Genomic DNA, 18,160 nt, shown 5'->3' with positions numbered 1-18,160 from the left:
CTACTGAGCAGAATAAAAACCAATGGAATCTTGAAATTCACAGGGAAAATGAAGGAACTAGAAGAAACCATCCTGCATTAGGAAATCCAGTCACAAAAAAGACAAACACAGTATGTACTCACTCATATATGGGTCTTAGACATAGAGCAAAGGATCACCAGCCTACAATTCACACTGCCAGGGTAAAGGGACAAGATCTACCAAGCTAATTGTAACCATGTAGGAAGGGGAGAGGGAAGTAGGAGGAAAAGGAGAAGAGAGGTAGAGAGCGGGAAGATCAAGTCAAGGAAAGAATAAAGGGGAGCAATAAAAGAGATGACATAATAGAGGGAGTCATCATGGGTTTAAAGAGAAATCAGGCACTAGGGAAATGTCCACAGATCTACAATGATGGCCACAACTAACATTCTAAGCAATAGTGGAGAAGCTATCTTAAATGCCCTTCCCTCATAATGAGATTGGTATTATATATTACCTAGAGACTTCATCCTGTAGCTAAACAAGGCAGAGGTGACACCCACAGCTAAACACTGAACAGAACTTCTGGAATCCAGTTGCAGAGAGGGAGGAATGATGAGGAAAGTGGTCAAGACTAGGCTGGAAAAACCCACAGAAACTGCTGACCTTAACAAGGGGAAGCTCGTGGACTCTCGTCTGATAGTTAGGAAACCAGCTTATGACCAACACAGACCCCCTGAATGTGGGTGTTAGAAGGAATAGGTAGTCTATGGGTCCTTTGGTAATGGATCAGTATTTTCCCTAAGTTTACAAATGGACTTTTGGAGCCCATTCCGCATAGAGGGATACTCCCTCAGTCTAGATACATGGGGGAGGGCCTAGGCCCTGCTCCAAATGATATAACAGACTTTGAAGAGTCTCCATGGAAGGCCTCACCTTCCCTGGGGAGCAGAAAGGAGAAGGCATTGGAGTTGGTAGGGGGAACAGGAGGGTCTGGAAAATGGGATTGACACATAAAACAAGTTTGTTTCAAATTTAAATAAAAAATTATTACAAAAGTATGACTAGTTTTAAATAAACAATGGTGTGGTTGTAGATTCATGATGATTGAAGTTTCAGCACATGATGGATAACCAGATAATGATAGGGAAAATAATTAGGAATGAGAAATAGGAAGCCATAGAATTCGATATGCACCTTTTCTTGAAGGTTACCTAATACTGAAACACATGTCCTTTTCTACCATCGCTAATGTCCATAGCTCTATTATCTCAGATCAAGAAGAATTTGACACCTCATACATTATTCCTTGGTGGTGTAAAAATATCATTATGAGGATTAGGCTTTTCTTGCTTTTTTGTACTTTTATCTTTAAACTAAAAGATGAAAAGAGATTGAATTGACACAGTAGTAATCCTTTACCACCACCTAAAATATGCTTTTCCTCTGATTGTATCAGTACAGTGTGTATTTACATATCACATATTATTTGCTCTTGTATCAATTATAAGATAGGTATACAATTACAAATGTAACTACTTTATGAAGCTATTTGACCCTACACTAAGATACCATTATACTGGAAGTAATTTAATACACAGGTTGCTTCATTTGATTCATTTTCTAATACATGTGCTTTCTTTGTGTTGTTGAAAGATATCCCTTACTATATTCTGAAGCATAACAGTTGAAATGTTTGATATTGCTATATACGTTGTTCATAATGACAGCACCAACACTGGATTAGAAGGGAAAGTAATTTTAACAAATGCACTTATTTTAATATTATCAGCTTTCAACCTTTGTTAATTTCAGAAGACATAAAACAGTATCTTTTTTATTGGTTTGGGTGTTTGCTTTTATTTATTTTTTTATTGGAAACTATCAATAAGAAAGTATCCCTGGGCACAGATACTAAAAGAGCCAAACCTTTGTGAAGGGCCATAATAGAAGACAGATGATGTTGCCTGTGTGCATAGAAGCTAAAGATCTTGCTAACATGAAGTACTTTAGGACATCCATCTTTCAAAGTGAAATATTTTCTATGGAAATACTATGAAATACCAGATTTAAAACCACACAGTAAGTTGCATCTGGGGAAATGGTCACATGTTATCAATGTGGAGATGAATCTCTGCTACTCTCTATACATCGGAGACATAATATCTAGTGAAGATGTATGTAACCCTACATAATTTCAGCTGAACCTTCCCTAGTCACTCCACAGTGTGTTCTTCTCATGCTCTTGTAAATTAAATACCTACTTATGGAAGTGTGACCCATTGATTTTTCTTGTTTCCAAGGAAAATATGACATCAAGAACCTTCATCACTTCCCCAGAGTTTGATGAATTGACAGTGTTTGTTCCCAGTGTAGCTTATTACCCTCCAGTATGCAGGAAAGTGGAACAGAGTGCTGTGGGTGACCCTACTCTGACACCCCTTGCGGGTAGGGGTGAGAAGATGCAGCACCAAGGACTCAGGCACTGGGCGTCAGTGAGTAGCAGATCATGCTGCAGATTCATTTATTAAAGAAGTTAGACCTGCATTTATAGCCTGTCTCAAGGTCCTATTCTGCTGAGTTGTCCTTTCCTCATTGGTATCTCTGGATCATGTGTCTCTCTGTCAGCGGCCTCTCTGTGCAGAGGCAGGTTTGGCTCAGGGAGGAAGTGCTTGCCACACATGCTCATGTGGGCTGGACTGGGCAACAGGGACAGGGCAACTGTGGTTTGCGTAGGCTGGCCGCAGTTTTTCCTACAACAGAGTCCTATGTGCATGGAAGATGTCTAGGGAGAGTTCCTTTGAGCTCCTTTCAGCTGTATTTACTGAAAAGCAATGGCCACGCTGGAATCCAAGCCCTTTTGGAAAGGCCTGTAGGCTTCCCTGCCATCTGACTTCAAAGACAATCCAGAGGCTGCTCCTCAGAGTTTCTGTCCCAAAACTTTCTGCCAAGTGCATAAAACAGTATCTTATAAGCTGGACAATGGTGGCACACACATTTAGTCATTTAATACTAGCACTGGGGAGACAGAGGCAGGAATATCTCTGTGAGTTTGAGACCAGTCTTGTCTACAAGAGATAGATACAGGACATCCTCCAAAACCACAGAGAAACCCTGTCTCGAAAACAGACAAACAAACAAAAAACAGTATATTATGCATCTGAAAAATCTGTTTAAGGTTGTAATTTTAATTTACCAGTGAGTGCATCTACATTAAATAAAATGCACATTTTTAAATAGAGATTAAAATATGAGCGATCAAACTATTTACAATCTAATTAGTTCAAAATTGGATGAGTAATACAAATGCATAATTAATTTAGTTTGATGATGACAAACTTGAATGGGAGGTTATGAAATTAGGAATGGGAAAATAAAGTATTTCAAAACGGCAAAAAATACCATGTGATCAGCGACAAAATAGGATGAATTTCAACTGGAATGACATTATTTGTAAAAAATTACTACAAATCAGAAATAAATATAGCTTAATTTTGAAGTATTTCTGAGATAAATGTTTAAAAGCAATGAGAAAGTACACTGTTTATTATAGAGCCTTTACCCTAATATATGAGCATTTAAATTTGTTCTTTCTCCACAATTACTTATAATTATGTGTTTATGTGTGCATCTGTGTGGGGAGATGTTTAATGTGAGCACAGGTGCCTATGGAGAGCAGAAGGCAGCACTGGATCCCTGAAGCTAAAGTTACAGCTGCTTTTGAGTCTCCTGATGCTAATCCAACTCTATCCTATCAAACACACCTACATACTTTTATTGCTAACCTATTCTAGTCCCCCACTTTTTCTCTCATCTAACAATTATGCAATGCATTTTGCCATTCTTTACTTTTAACGTCATAAATGTATCAAAAAATAATTCACAGAATACATAGACAGTAAGTTAAAAAAATCTATTAACTGAATCAAAAAACAATTTTTAAATATATTTCCACTAACAGATAGTATAAATTACTAAAAAACATTTGGAAAGGTTCTAGCCATTAGTATTCATGAGAGAAATGTGAAAAATCACATGAATAACTTCCTACCCATCAAGATAATTAAATAAAGTAAGAAGGAAAATACAGAAATGAAAACTAAGAAATGAGTGCTGGAAAACATAGGGGAAGCTGGAAGTGTGTGCATCACTGAAGGGGCTTTAAATGTACTAGACGACCTGAAAAATAATATGGAGATGCCTAAAGAACAAACAAACAAGACAGAATTACAAAGTGATTCAGTAAACACACACACACACACATACACAAACACATGCTAAAGAAGACCTTTAAGAGATAGTAGATTTATTACAAAAAGCTAGAGGGTATTTAACAGACCAAATGTTTGTCAATGAATAAATGGGTGAACAAACTGCTACAAGTATATATTGGAATATTTTCAGGAATAATTAAAAAGAAGAATACTGATACATACTTTCAGTAGAATAAATATTATAAAGCTCACTATAGTGAGTGAAAAATAGACAAAATGATGACAAAATTTATAAATTTTATATGACATTTTCAGAAGATGTGCACAGATAAATATACATCTATAAATGTTATGCAAGTTTGTGGTTGCCTGGAAGAATTATTGAATAGTGATATAGGCCCTACAAGGCCTAGAGCACTCTTCTTAAGACCACTGCTAGCTGAAGTCAGTGACTTGTCTTGTCTCTGCTCTGAAGCCAAATACCAGTTAAAAGTGACTTAGAGAAGGAAAAGTAATTTGGCTCACAATCAGACTGAATATGCCATATATATAAAGGAAAGCAAAGCAGCAGAGCCTTGAGGATGCTTCAGGTTTCATCTACATATAGTTAAGAAGCAGGGGGGAAGACTTGCTTTCTCCTTTTTATTCAGTCCAGAAATTCAGCCCATGTTATGATGCAACCCACATTTATGGAAGGAAGGGCTTCCCATCTTAATTAACCCTTTAAGATAACATTTCACAGGCATGCCCAGGGATATATAATCCAGGTGATTCTAGAGCCTATCAAGTTGAGGGTATTAAATGATTACACTGAGCTCTCAAATTGCACTAACAGAAGCATAGTGAATGTGTCAAAGATCATAAATGTATTTAATATAAAATGTTCAATTTTGTGTTTTATCAACAATGGATGAGCTACTTAGGAATATTAAATTTTTGTAACACTTATATATAAGTCTTGTATGTCCTAAGAAGCATTTCTTTTGAAAACAAATGCAATATGATGTCCAATATATTATAAAACATGTGCCTTTATATTAGTTTGCCTTCTTTCTACTACTATTTTATTCATAAAATAAAAGGTGAAGAAACAACTCAAAATTAAAAAAACAATTTGAGCATTTAATTTATTAGTTCTGGAATTAAATAATTTGTTCATTTAATAGTCCCAGTTAATATTTAAGAGCAGCAGGTAATACTTAGTAAGAAGAAAACGATAAAATTGGTCAGTGATTCTTGTTTGTACTTTCAAAAGTGTGTTTGCTGATTGGTTAAATTTCAGCAGCAAAAGGTAATTACAGCTTGAGGGGAGATCACATCAATTAATAAGAAGAAACCTCACCTGAGGGTCTTAGCGATATCGCTCTTGAGTAAACATAACTGTGTCAGTCTGCTGATCCATAACCCTGCACCTACGCAAAATCCTAATTTGTCCATGTGGGAATATGTTTCTCTACATACCTAGTGATGTGTAGGTGGAGACTGGTGGGTCATGAGGCTATAAGAGAATCCAGTCAAGTCAGAAGAGTGAGATCTGGGTTCAATCAGAGAAGAAAACCCTATAAAATCAATTAATTAATTCAGAGAAATGACTGAGAAAAACAGTTAATTTTAAATTCTGGCTTCCTTGGACACCCATATTAGTGTACCTGCATACACCTGTGGGCACACACACACACACACACACACACACACACACACACACGCACGCACACAAACGCATATGATGAAAAGTCATATTTAATAATGAATAGCCCCCATCACGGGGCCTCTACTAAAGAGGCCTTAGCTGGAGAGTGCCAGGCCCCGGCTAGATCTGCCTATCAGTGCAGAAACATCCTGAGTATCAGTCCAGTCTTTGACCTGACCCCCCCACCCCCATGGACAGGCCTCTGCAAGAGGTGAGTCTTGGACCAATTCGGGTGGAACACCCTGAGTCCCAGTCCCTGGGATCTTTGATCGCCATTGCCAGTCTTCTTCTGGAGCATGATCTTTGACCCTCATTGCTGGGCCCCTGCCTGAGGAGACCTTGGACCACCCAGAGCTACAGACAACATAGAGAGCTATAGACATCGAACCTCTGACTCAACTAAGCCCACCTGGGGAATAACATAGACAAATAAAGAGAGATAACCCACATATACCTACTGGAAGAAGCAATAGGAAGATGGCAATAGAAAGAAACAAATAACAATAGAAAGAGAAGCATAACACCACTAGAATCTAGAGACTCTAAACCAACTAGACCAGAACACCCCAAAGCAGATGAAACAGAAGTGAAGAACTTAAAATATATCATCATAAAAATGACATAGGCCCTCAAATATGATGTCAGAAAAACCCTTAAAGAAATGGAAGCAAAAACAAACAAAAAATTTGAAGAAATGAACAATTCATTAAAGTACAGAAAGCCAAGAAAAAACAATTAAACAGATGAAGGAAATTGTTCAAGACTTGAAAACTGAAATAGAGACAATAAAGAAAACACAAACTGAAGGAATGCTGGAAATAGAAACACTGGGAAAACGGTTGGGAACTACAAACACAAGTATAACCAACAGAATACAAGAGATGGAAGAGAGAAACTCAGGCACTGAAGATAAACTAGAGGAAATAAATTCATTGACCAAAGAAAACCGTAAATCCAACAAATCTTTAACACAAAACATCCAGGAAATGTGGGACACCGTAAAAAGGCCAAACATAAGAATAATAGGCATATAGGAAGGTGAGGAAGCCCAGCTCAAAGGTGCAGAAAATATATTCAACAAAATCATTGAGGAAAACTTTCACAATCTGAAGAAAGACATGCCCATGAAATACAAGAGGTATACCAAACACCAAATAGACTGGAACAAAGAAAAAAGACCCCTCGGCATATAATAATCAAAACACCTTAGCATGCAGAATAAAGAATGAATATTAAGAGCAGTGAAGGAAAAAGGACAGGTAACACATAAAGGCAAACCCTTCAAAATTATACATGATTTCTCCATGGAAACCCTCAAGGCCAGAAGGTCCTGTACAAATGTTCTACAAGTACTAAGAGTCCACGGGTGCCAGCCAAAGCTACTATACCCAGCAAAACTCTCAATCACTATAGATGGAGAAAACAACATATTTAATGACAAAGCCAGATTTTCACAATGCATATCTACAAATATAGCCCTACAGAAAGTATTGGAAGGAAAACTCCAACCCAAGGAAGATAACTATGTTCACAAAGAAATAGGCAACAGATAATCCAACTTCACTAGAACTCAAGGGAAAAGCAGGAAAAATATACTCACAATACTGCCACCAACAACAAATCTGAAACAAACAAGCATTAAAAATCAATGTTCCTTACTCTCCCTCAACATTAATGGTCTTAACTCACCTACAAAAAGACACAAGCTAACAGAATGGATATGAAGACAGAATCCATCCTTCTGCTGCATACAAGAAACACATCTAAGCTTCAAAAATAGACATTACTTCAAGGTAAAGGGCTGGGAAAAGATCTTCCAATCAAATGGACCCAAGAAGCAAGCAGATGTGGCTATCCTAATATCTAACAAGTTTTAATTCAAACCAAAATGAATCAAAAGAGACAAAGATGGTCATTTTGTATTCATAGCAGGGGAAATCCATCAGCACAAAATCTCAATTCTGAACATCTATGTCCCGAATACAAAAGCACTCACATTTGTAAAAAAAAAAAAAAATGCTACTAAAACTCAAACCTCATATAAAACCTCACACACTCACAGTGGGAGATTTCAACATGTCACTCACACCACTAGACAGGACAACCAGTCAGAAACTTAACAAAGAAACAAAAGAATTTACAGAAATTATGTCTCAGTTGGAATTAACAGACATGTATAGAACATTCCATCCAAACACAAAAGAATATAACTTCTTCTCTGCTCCACATGGAACATTCTCTAAAATCAACCACATACTAGGCAGCATAACAAACCTCAACAGATTAAAAAAAATAATAATTGGAATAGTCCCCTGTATCTTACCATACCACCATGCATTAAAATTGGAATTGAAGAACAATGCACAATTGCACCATATCTGGGTCAAAGAAGAAAGAAAGAAATTAAGGAATTTCTAAAAATCAACAAGAATGAAGACACAACATACCGAACTTTTGGGACACCTTGACAGCAGTGTTACCAGGGAATTCATTGCACTATGTGTCCATATAAAGAAAACAGGAGAGTCACATTAGAGAATTTACTGCACAACTGAGAGCCTGAGGAAAAAAAAAAGCAAACTCATCCTGGAGAAGTACACACCAGGAAATAATCAATTTGAGGACTGAAATCAATAAAATAGAAACCAGTAAAACAATAAAAAAAAAAATCAATGCAACAAAGCCTTGGTGTTTCTTTTTTTTTTTTTTTTTTTTTTTTGTTTCTTTGTTTTGTTTTGTTTTTTGAGAAAATAAACAAGACAAACAAACCTTTATCCAAATTAATGAAAACGCAGAGAGAGAGAACATGCAAATTAACAATATCAAAATGAAAAGGGAGACATAACAACGGACAAAAAAGGGAATACAGACAATTTTCAGGTCATACTTTCAAAACCTGTACTCCATAGAATTTGAAAATCCAAAGAAAATGAACAAATTTCTGGATAAATATCACTTACCAAAATTAAATCAAGAAGAGACAAAAAACTTAATAGACCTATAAGTACCAACAAAATAGAAGCAGTCATTGAAAGCATTCCAACCAAAAAAGATAGGGCCAGATTCTTCAGTGATGAATTCTCCCAGATATTCAAGGTTGAGCTAATACCAGTATGCCTCAAATTTTTCCACACAATTGAAGCAGAATATCATTACCAAACTCTTTTTACAAGACCAAAATCACTTTGGTACCCAAGGCACACAAAGACACAGCTAAGAAAGAGAACCACAGATCAATATTCCTGATGAACATCGATGCAAAAACTCTCAATAAAATACTGGCAAACCGAATCCAAGAATACATCAGAGAAATCATCCACCATGACCAAGTAGGCTTCATCCCTGGATTGCAGGGATGGATTAACATATGAAAATCTATTTATGTGATCCACCATATTAACAAATTAAAAAGAAAAACCATATGATCATCTCCCTAGATGCTGAAAAAGCCTTTGACAAAATTCTATACACTTTCATGATAAAGGACTTGGAGAGATCAGAGATAACAGAAACAGACCTAAATATAATAAGAGCAGTATACAGTAAACCAACAGCCAACATCAAACTGAATGGAGAAAAGCTTAAGGCTATTCCTCTAAAATCAGGAACAAGAAAAGGCTGCCCTCTCTCTCCATATTTCTTCAATATTGTACTTCTAGCTAAAGCTATGAGACAACAAAAGGAGATCAAGAGGTTCCAAATTGGAAAGGAAGAAGTCAAACTTTTTCTATTTGCAGATGATATGATAGTTTACATAAGCAATCCAAAAAAAAAAAAAAAAAAAAAAAAAAAAAAAAAAAACCCTAACAGAGAACTTCTACAGCTGATAAACACCTTCAGCAAACTATCAGGATACAAGGTAAACTCAAAAAAAAAAAAAAAATCATTAAACCTACCTTGTTCAGACAAAAAAGGGGCTGAGAAAGAAATCAGGGACACATCCTCCTTTACAACAGCCACAATCAACAAAAGTATCTTGGGGTAATGCTTCCCAAACAAGCGAAAGACCTAAGTAATAAGAACTTTGTGGCTTTAAAGACAGAAGTTAAAGAGGATACCAGAAAAATGGAAAGATCTCCCATGCTCCCATTAAAATCCCAGCACAATTTTTCATGGACCTTGAAAGGATAATAATCAACTTTGTATGGAAATACAAAAGAAGCAGGATAGCCAAAACAAGCCTGTAAAATACAAGAACTTCAGGAGGAATCACCATCCCTGACTTTAAGCTCTACTACAGAGCTATAGTCCAGAAAAAAAGCCTGATATTGGCACAAAAATACACAAGTAGACCAATGGAATCAAATAAAAAATCCTGATATCAACCCACATACCTACGAACAACTGATTTTTGAAAAAACAGCTAAAAGTATACAAATGGTGCTGGCATAATTAGATGAATGTGTGTAGAAGACTGCAAATAGTCTCATGTCTATTGCCACACACAAGCTCAAGTCCAAATAGTTCAAAGACCTGAACATACATCCAACCAACACTGAACTTCTGAGAAGAGAAAGTGGAAGGTACACTTGAACAAATTGGTATAGTAGACTGCTTCCTGCATATAACTCCAGTGGCACAAACACTGAGATTGATAATTAATAAATGGGACCTCCTCAAACTGAGAAGCTTCTGTAGCGCAAAGGACACAGTTGATAAGACCAAATGGCAGCCCACAGACTGGGAAAAGGTTTTTACCATCTTACATCCGACAGAGGGCTGAACTCTAAAATATAGAAAAAACTCTAGAAACTAGTCAACAAAACACCAAATAACCCTATTAAAAATGGGGTACAGACCTGAAGAGAGAATTCTCATTAGAGGAAATCAAAAAGGCTGAAAGACACTTAAGAAAGTACTCTACATCCTTAGGTATGAGGGAAATGCAAATCAAAACAACTCTGAGATACCATCTTACTCCTGCCAGAATGGCTAAAATTAGAAACACCAATGACAACTTTTGCTGCAGAGGATGTGGAGAAAGGGAACAATCTTCCACTGCTGGTGGGAGTGCAAACTCGTACTGCCATTTTGGATATCAGTATGGCAGTTCCTCAGAAAAAATGGGAATTAGTTTACCACAAGACCCGTAAATCTCCCTCTTAGGCATATACGCTAATGACCCAATCCAAGCAACAAAGAAATGTGCTCAACTATGTTCATAGGAGCACTATTTGTAATAGCAAGAACCTGGAACAACCTAGATGTCCCTCAACTTAAGAATCGATAAAGAAAATGTGTCACATTTACATAATGGAATACCACTCTGCAGCAAAAACCAATGGAATCTTGAAATTCGCATGTAAGTGGATGGAACTTGAAGAAACCATCCTGAATTAGGTAACCCAGTCACAAAAAAGAGGAACATGCTATGTACTCACTCATATATGGATTTTAGACATAGAGTAAAGGATCACCAGCCTATAATTCACCCTTCCATAGGAACTAGTATACAAGGTGGATTCTAAGAGATTCATATAAAGTCCCTCCCAGAAGAGAGAAGGGACAAGTTCTCCAGAGCACATGGGAAGTAGTGGGGGAGGGGCATTAAGGGATGTGGGAACTAGGAGAAAGAGAAGTAGAGGAGAGGAATGTACATGGGACTAGGGAGATTGAGTCAGGGGAGAAATAGAAGACAGAAGAGAGAGAGAGAGAGAGAGAGAGAGAGAGAGAGAGGAAGAGAGAGAGAGAGAGAGAGAACATAAACGAGGGAGCCATTATTGGTTTGAACAGAAAACTGCACCTAAAGAAATGTCTAACACCTACAAGACTGACTCCAACTTATCAATTTGAGCAACATTGAAAAGGCTACCATTAATGCTCTTCCCTGATAATGAGATAAACAACTAACTTATACAACATCATGGAATCTCATCTAGTACCATTTGAAAACAGAAATAAACACCCACAACTATACACTGAGTCCAACTGGAATTTAGATGTAGAGAGAGGGGACAAGGTCATGTTGCAGAAACAGAGACAGCTGACCTGAAGAAGGAGGGCCCCAAGATTGATTGCTATGAATCCAGTATGTGACTGACTCAGACTCCCTGAACATTCATCTTAGCTAGAAGGCCTGAGCAGTCTAAGGTACCTCTGACAGTAGAACCAGGATGTATTCCTGGTGCAGAAAAGGACCTTGCAGGAACATCCACCATGGAAGTATGCACCCTTAACCTAGCGACAGGAGAGAAGTCCTAGTCCCTACTTCAAATGTCTTGACAGATTTAGATGACCCCTCCTGCATGGCATCACCCTACATGTGGAGTAGGTGGGGGAATTGGAGGTGCAGGTGGTCAGGGTGCATGTGAGGAGGGAGACAGGGAAAGAGGGAGGGAAGGAGAGGGAACAGGTATCAATATGTAAAATTAAAAAATGATAAAGAAAAATGTTATTATTGAATAAACACATTTGTTTTAGCAATCATTTACTACATAATTAACCACATGTCTCTTCTGTTCGTATCATGATGGGAATGGGAATATTAATGACACCAGAATCCAACTTTTATCTATTGTTCACAACTCAACATTCCTACATCATAGGTGGTTCTACAAAAAACATTTTTTTGCAAATAAAAAACTTTATTTTTAATTTTTATTTTTATGTTATATTTATTTTCTAAAATAAATATAATATAGAAAAATATTATGTTTTAACTTTTATTATAAATATACCAGTCTAAGTGGTATATTTATTATTTCTATTCTGAGATATATATTTACTCAGTATATAACATATGTTTTTCATTTTAGAACTATATTAATGTGTAACAAAGTAAATAAAAATATCTGTACAGGCTCTACTTGGTAGACTTTTATTAATGAACTTAACTTATGAATTTAATGTACATTAAAACATAAAATGTGTTCCAAACAAACATCCCTTATGAATCAGCAGGTGAAATGTTGTGGATCATAACTTTCTTTTAATCATCTTAAATCTGGGCAAGCCACTTAAGACAGCTGTTTGCACCCTAGCATTTAATTTTATTAGTAGGGTGGATTTCCCTGTTCTGTGCTTTGTACTATGATAAAAGTGATGCATCATTTTTGAGTCATATTTCCCTTTTGTGTCTTCATACCTCTTATATAGAAAATTTAAAATAAATATATAAATGTGGACCCATCTATTCCTGCATTATGGCTGCAGTCTTGAATATGCTTCACATTCTTACTTGAAATTCCATATTTCTAGTTTAGAATTTCTACTAAGTAATTTGTTTTCTCACGGTTTCTCTCCCCAATTCTTCCCTTTCACAGTTCCTATTCAACTTGGGAAAGGCTGCTATAACTAGCAACAATTAGTCTCTTGCAGCAGCTGCTCTGTAAGTGTGAAGCTGTGACTACATTCTTTGTCTGTGAAACAATCCAAATGTGCCCTTCACACAATCATCTAGGAATGAAAAGGCAATCTACAGTAGTGGACATTCAATGGGCAGCCAAATTGTGAAATGTACTCATCGTTGAACAATAACACTATTTCTTTCCAGCATCTAAGACTAATTTGCAGAATAAGAAAATTCAAGATTTAAAAACAGAAACAGAATTCATTATTATTTCAAATTTTAAAATATTTCTTGTATATGAACCACATTTTATTTAATGAATGATCCACTGATAGTAAAACTTGACTAAATCCTCATTTGACACTTGTGTGACATATTTTGGAAAGCAATTGCAGTTTTGTAATCTGCACCCTTACTCTCTTCATCTTTAAAGGTGCCAAAAAGCAAAATGACTTTTACTAGTACAAATAGTAAATGCACCAGTGTGTTTCCAGTACTATGTCTATGCATAGCACTTTATTGTAGCCACTGAATTGAACATTTATCTAAGTGAAGCTATATTTTAATTGCCTTGGCATTGTGATTAGGGAGAAAGAAATAACTTAATTAGGTAAATAGCTAGTACAGTTTTAATGGAACTCACTATGAAGGTAATACTACCAATTAGAAAATGGAACTAAAAAATGAGCTTCATGGTGCTGTGATTTGGTTTGGATGAAAACTGATGATTTGTTTTTGGTTGCAAGTAGCCATATGGTAGAAAGAATGGAGTTTAGCAAGGAATCCTTTTACATTTACATAATTGGTTGGTGGGGCCATGTGTGTAATGGATACACACATGCACACGCACACACACATACACACACACACACACACACAAGCACATTCAAAGATGAGAAGTCTCAGGACCTCAGGATACCTGATAAATCCACTCATAAGAGAATAGTTGATTCAAACAGGAAAAAAATGCAAGTTAACTTTCCGTTTTGAAGTGAACCTTTAAAAATAGCAATAAAACTTTAGCATAGAAAAGAGCCTGAAGTGTCAAAAATCATGAAAATCTACTATGACTAGGTGATAGAATTGAGAGCACAAGACGCTGGTTTGATTGTACCATCCTTACACAGGACATTGGTTAAGCTTTGAGGAGTAGGGTTAAAAGGGACTCTAGCTACAAAGTTTGTGCAAGTGAGATATTGTCAGCCAAAATGCAACAAAGAAACAATGCAAGGAATTCCTAATTGTCATTTAAAACAAGAAAATACAGTGTATTTTTTATATAATTTTTTAATTTAATTTTATATAACAAAGTCCAATTAAATGAAAACAAACATTTATACACAATATTTGGGAATTTGGGCGTCGTTCTTTCCAAACTACTTCCTGCTGATAAGGGGCACTGTCTTGGGGGATTCGAAGAAGATTCAGATATCCTAGCTGTAGTCTGTAGGGCTGTTTTGTCCAGCTGTTTGGAATGTAGGATCAGCTTGTACTCTGTTTCAGGCAGTCTGGCGTGATCAAAACACATTAGTCTGGAAGGAATCCACATCTTTTCATTTTCTGTGGAAACAAAAATAGAAATCCTTTTCCCCAGTAACTTGTTCTTCAACTTAAATTTTGGAGTCAAAGCGTTTTTTTTTTTTTTTTTTTAATTTATTATTTTACATGTCAATCCCAGTTCCCTCTCCCTCCCTCCCTCCCTCCCCCCAGCCCTCCCTCCCTCCTTCCCTCCCTCTCACATGCACTCTAAACACCCTCCCCTCCCAACCCCCCACCACAATACCATATATAGGGGAATGCCATCCAGTTGGGGTCATGTAGATCTGAGAGGTCCTGTGAAGTAGGGACTAGGGCTTCTCTCCTATCTCTAGAATAAGGCAGTTATTCCTCCATGGGGCATGTGTTTGCAAAGTCCTTTTGTGCACCAGGGATACATCCTGGCTCCACTGTCTGAGGTCTCTTAGACTGCTCAGACCTTCTGGCTGAGACCCATATTCAGGGGCATCCGAGTCAGTCCCCTGCTGGCTTCCCAGCTATCAGTCTAGTGGCCCTTAGCTCCTCCTTGTTCAGGTATGCTGTCTCTATGTACTTCTACCGCATGGTCTTGTCCTCTCCATCTGCTTCTGGGTTCTAGTTCGACTCAGTTGAAAATAATTCCTATTTTCAACAGGAATTAGTTGAGGGCTCCATGGAGAAGTTAGTTGTTGATCTCACTCTCCGGGAAGGGCATTTATGATAGCCTTTCCACGGAAGCTGAGATTGTTAGTTGGGAGCAGTCTTGTAGTTCCCTCGACCTTTCTTTGTGTTCAACTTTATCTTCAAACCAATATTGGCTCCCTCTTTTATGTTCTCTCTCTCTGTCTCTGTCTCTCTCTCTCTCTCTTTCCTATTTTCCATTCCTAACCAGGCTCAATCCTCCTGGTCACACATGCCTTCCTCTCCTCCCCCTCATTTTCTCCTACTTCTCTCTCCATTCGCTGTCCTCCCCCACTTTACCTGAGCTCTGGGGGACTTGTCCCTTCCCAGTTCTGTGAGGGACTTTATATGAATCTCTTAGAATACACCTTGTATCCTAGTTCCTCTGGTGATGTGAATTATAGGCTGGTGATCATTTGATCTAGTTCTAAAATCCATATATGAGTGAGTACATACTGTGTTTCTCTTTTTGTGACTGCGTTACCTCATTCAGGATGGTTTCTTCAAGTGCCATCCACTTGCCTGCGAATTTCAAGATACCATTATTTTTTTCTGCAGAGTAGTATTCCATTGTGTAGATGTGCCACATCTTCATTAACCATTCTTCAATTGAGGGGCATCTAGGTTGCTTCCAGAATCTTTCTAGTACAAATAGTGCTGCTATGAACATAGTTGAACAGATGTCTTTGTTGCATTGATGTGAATACTTTGGGTATATGCCTAAGAGGGGGATTGCTGGGTCCTGTGGTAAACTAATTCCCATTTTCCTGAGGAACCGCCATATTGTTCTCCAAAAATGGCAGTGTATTTACACAGAAAATTATTTCTTTAAGATTCTTAATCTCATAAGAAATGAGAGACATTTATTTCCTTTAACTGTTAAGTAACTATATTCACATAATTTTCTATTATTGGTCACACAAGTGCACAGATTAAGTATACATTTTTGTGTACAGAGGCAGAATACAACATAATTTTCTGTCATGATACACAGGATGATTTTGTGTCTAAATTGACTTCAGAGTTTAAAAAGGTAAAGATTTAGTGAGCACGTTGTCTGAATTTCGAGAACTTATTGGATAAATGCAATTAAATTAAATTTTGTGTGGTAAAACATTTAACCAGTACTGATGGCAGTGGCTATAAAACAGATTTTATTTTGAGGTATATATGTATAAATATATGTGCGCATTACTTTAAATCTGTTGTTGAAGGAGCAACAAACTTTATTGAATTCTACCTCTGTGAAAATTGAAAGGTAAAAGATTATTTTTAAGATCAATTATTAAACTCTAAAGAAAATGTCTTTATTATACAGACTACTTTTAGTTATTGTGTGTGTTTCTCTCTCTCTCTCTCTCCCTGTGTGTGTTTGTGTGTGTGTGTGTGTGTGTGTGTGTGTGTGTGTGTATGTCTGAATTTTGGTTTGTACATGAGTTTATATGTTCACAAAGGCCAAATTGAGTGTTAGACCCAGAACATGGAAATTCATGAAGTAGGATGTAGGTGTTTTGAACCAAACTCCAGTACTCCGAGAACATTCTATACTCTTAACTGCTGAGACACCTTTTCAGCTTCCGGCTTTTCTTTTAAAATTTAAGCCACAGAAACTGCTGATCTGAACAAGGGGTAGTTCATGGTCTCCAGTCTGATAGCTGGGAAACCTGAATAGGACTGCCCCAGACCCCCTGAATGTGTGTGTTAGTTAGGAGGACTGGGCAGTGGATCTGGTAGTGGATCAGTATTTATCCCTAGTATTCAAATGGACTTTGGGAGCCCATTCCACATAAAGGTATACTCTCTTGGCCTAGACATAAGGGGAGGGACTAGGCCCTGCTCCAAATAATGTGACAGACTTTGAAGAACTCCATGGAGGGGCTCACCCTACCTGGAAAGCAGAAATGGGAAGATATAGAGGATAGGAGGGGGCAGGGGAAGAAGGGACAGTGAGGGAACTGGGATTGCCTTGTAAAACAGGCTTGTTGCAAATTTAAATGAAAAAAAAATAAAAAAAAAAACTAAGAACTAAGGATGAGAACATTAATATCATAGTTTTAAAAACTAAAGGGTGTTTTTATTTATTTATTGACAATATTGATAATAAATTATGCATGAGTAGCTACATAACAGTTATTTATTAAAAGCTCAAATGTGATATAATGTTGTATATTCAAAAATATTCATTGAGTTTTTGGTTAGTTTATAGATGAAAACAGTTTTTGTGGAGTGGTCATTCACTGAGTTGTTCCTTCTGATCAGTGTTGGACTTTTCAAAATTTTGACATGTTTTAGAAGGCTTAGTATAAACATCATCTTGGAAAGAGGAAACATATGTCATAATGGACAGAGAAAGTACACAATTCCTTTCACTCTTTTTGATACACTTGAAACTGGGCAGAGGATGCGTTCAGAGATAGGTACCCTTCCTTGTGCTATCTTTCATGTCTCTTGCCCTCTTTATCTGATATTTTCCTAGACATATCTTTTATTTAGAAAAATTGCTATAATACTAGTGTCTATGCATAAAATTTGTTGATTTTATTTTCCTATATTTAAGGCTGTTTTGTAAACTGTGCTGTGAACTGACCCTTAAAAATGCTTGTGAATATTTTGTCTGGCTAAATAAATATATCCATCAGTTTGATCTTTGGTGGGTTTTAACAAAGGCATGAGGCAAATAAAAGAAGATCTATACCACTAGATACCCATGCCAGACTGGAAGTTAAAAGGGGTTCCTTGTATCAGGGGAATCTAAGGCACAAGGGTTATATTTATGTTAATTTGTGTTAATATGCCTGGGAGGCAGCAGGATAT

General features: G+C 37.0%; 1 pseudogene; it reads left to right on the top strand.

Moving 5' to 3' along the window:
• LOC127216308 (hsc70-interacting protein-like) overlaps positions 1-18,160 on the top strand; it is a 100,983-nt pseudogene that overhangs the window by 57,976 nt on the left and 24,847 nt on the right.

The sequence above is a fragment of the Phodopus roborovskii genome, unplaced genomic scaffold, assembly GCF_943737965.1.
Source record: "Phodopus roborovskii unplaced genomic scaffold, PHOROB, whole genome shotgun sequence".
Classification (NCBI taxonomy): Eukaryota; Metazoa; Chordata; class Mammalia; order Rodentia; family Cricetidae; genus Phodopus; species Phodopus roborovskii.
This window is presented reverse-complemented; position numbering and strand designations above follow the sequence as displayed.